Here is a 3,072-nt window from a genome sequence, read left to right as displayed (position 1 = left end):
TGTCACACATAAATTTACACAGCATACACAAAATATTGAGCCATCAGCAGTTTTTGTTTTTTTTTGTTTTGTTTTTTTGTTTGTTTTTTTTTTTTTTACCCCTATGCACATTGGAATAGACAGCAAAGTCAAGCTTGTAATAAGACAAAAAGGTCCAGGTATAGAGATTTTAAAGGTATCATGAGATGTGTTTTTACAGGTTGAGAAGGGGTCCTGAAGTGAAGTTGACATAAGCTAGCTTTGGAAATAGTGAGCACATGTTGGTGGTGGGCGCGGGGTTGAATAAATGGAATCCAAATGATTATGAGGAGATGACAAGATCATCTGGGTCTGATTTGATTAAGACTTGGGATTTTCCATTTAATACAATACAAGCTCATTCATTGCCAAGGTCATATCATACTGTAGTTTTCCACAAGATGTAGAACTCCTGAAAGCATCCGTGGAAAGTGGTGCCATAATCCTAGAAAATGCATAATTTTCTCTACCTGAAAGGATCTGTTAGTATTGCCATTTGATTTTCTAACCAAAGTGGCTAAAAGTGTGTCCATAACCTATTTGACATTCCCTTCTGTATTGGTTTGTGCTCAGCTCAGTAGAGAGTTGTGAATAGTTAACCAAGATTCAGCAAAGGTTTACTTTGACTTGGAGCTTCTAAGAATCACTCATTTTGGTGCTACAGATAGCTCAGTTTCCCTGTGATCACCTCACTTCTAGAATGTCTGAAACTAGCCTTGTCACCTTTATTCAACCAGCCCTTTCAATAGTTGTAAATATATAATTCTCTGTATTTAATTTCTATCTAGATACCTACAGTGGCTTCATTGGTCCTGACTAAACCCTGATTAATAGATATATTTTCCAATATATATCTAGATATCTAGATAATTTTTATAATAGATATATTTTCTAATTCTGCAGTTGACCAATTTCTGAAAAATTATGTGACAGAAATTTTTTTGTAAACAGTCAAAATTTCAGTTTGTTTGAAGTGAATTATTTACATTTTAAAACATAAATTATTTCCCCTCTCCTCTCAAAATAACTTGCACACAGGCTGTAATATTATCCACTATAAATGCCAAGCATATCAATCTAAGGGCACAGGCAGGGTGATCCTGTCTCGTTCATATTACTTTTATTTTTTAAAAATTTTTTAGAGTTTATTTATTCATTTTTAGAGAGAGACACAGAGCATGCACAAGAGCAAGGGAGGGGCACACAGAGAGAGAGAGAGAGAGAGAGAGAGAGAGAGAGAGAGGAGAGGGAGAGAATCCCATGCTGACAGCACAGAACCAGATGCGGGGCTGAAACCCACAAACTGAAAGATTATGACCTGAGCCGAAATCAAGAGTCGGAAGCTTAATTGACTAAGCCATCAAGTGCCTCAATATTAGTAGAAATAAGGACAGTTATAAATAAATAAATAAGAAATAAAATATATTTTGGTTTTAGAAAATATGCTTCCTGTATTTTCTAATGGGTGATTTAATTTTATCAAGTTATGAGAGAAACTTGACTGGAAAGAGAGGTGGAAATGTGGATTTTGTCAATATCTAGTTATGTCAAAATCTGCTAGTCATTTGGAAGTGTGTCTCCCATACGTAAAATCCTGAAAGTCTATTTAGTATCTTATCAAAGTTCAAAGAGTCTCAACCTATTTGATTACATAAATATATATTTTGAAATAAGATACCAGATATGAACAGTTGTAATTTATGTTAAATTTTAATTTTAATGGATTTAATGGATTTTAATTATCCATAAAAGATAAGGACTGTCTGGCTGATCTCAAAAGTCGTAATTCTGACTGATTTTCTCTTATAAATTGCAGATGTTCTGCTCTCCTGGACAAACTGAAATTCGTACATACATAACATTCTTTTTTTTTTTTTTAATGTTTATTTTTGAGAGAGATATACACAGAGAGTGAGCCGGGGAGGGGCAGAGAGAGAGGGAGACACAGAATCTGAAGCCAGCTCCAGGCTCTGAACTGTCAGCACAGAGCTCAACGTGGGGCTTTAATACCTGAACTGTGAGATCATGACCTCAGCTTAGTCAGACGTCCAACCAACTGAGCCACCCAGGTGCCCCCCCCACCCCACACACATCGAGTCTTGTTTATATGCATACTATAGTTAAGAACAACTGGTGGTGGTGATGATTTAGAAATAACAGTACTTAACATTTATTCTTTGCAAATTTAATTATAGGCAGGCTTCTTCAGTTAAATTTAGTTTAGTTAAACATATGGTACATATACATACACTGATATAATGTCTGGACATTATAGAGGAACATGGCATTCTTCCCCAGAGTGAAACAGATAAACTTGAGTACATGATGTTAACATTCTTTCTCAGATATGCTTAAATAAAAATACAAGATACTAAATAGTTTTTGGAGAGAAATTAAGAATGAAGATGTAAACTCAAAACATTATTATAACCCTATCATCAGGGCAAGAGTTCTTCTATTCATACAGCATTAAAAATTTTTTTTAATGTTTATTTATTTTTGAGAGACAGAGAGAGACAGAGTATGAGTTGGGAAGAGGCAGAGAGAAAAGAAGAAAAAGAATCTGAAGGAGGTTCCAGGCTCTGAGCTGTCAGCACAGAGCCTGATATGGGGCTTGAACTCACAAACCACGAGATCATGACCTGAGCCAAAGTCAGATGCTTAACCGACTGAGCCACCCAGGTGCCCCCATACAGAATTTTTAAATTGGGTTTTTCTGATATTTGTGTAAGTGTTTTTAGTTATTATAATAGCTATTTTAATCCTGGTAGCAATCCATTTGTTTAGATAAATATCATTTTAGTATTCTTATTTTACAAAAAAGAAATTTTCCTCATTTTTACAGTTGAGGAAACTGGGGCTTAAATAAGCTAAAGTATATATCTGGACTATGCCAGTTAGATAAGAGATAGGGCAGGTTCACTAAGATCTAGTTCAGTGTTCTTCCCACCAAACTATGCCTCTCTCTCCCCATATATAGAAGAGAATTAGCTTTGTTGCTTCTAACTTCACCACCTTTGTTTCACTGGTCACAGAGAGAGGTCTGCCCTGGGT

The sequence above is a fragment of the Panthera onca genome, chromosome B3 (assembly GCF_046562875.1).
Source record: "Panthera onca isolate mPanOnc1 chromosome B3, mPanOnc1 haplotype 2, whole genome shotgun sequence".
In the NCBI taxonomy this organism is placed as follows: Eukaryota; Metazoa; Chordata; class Mammalia; order Carnivora; family Felidae; genus Panthera; species Panthera onca.
The sequence above is the reverse complement of the archived record's forward strand: the minus strand, read 5'-3'. Positions refer to the sequence as shown.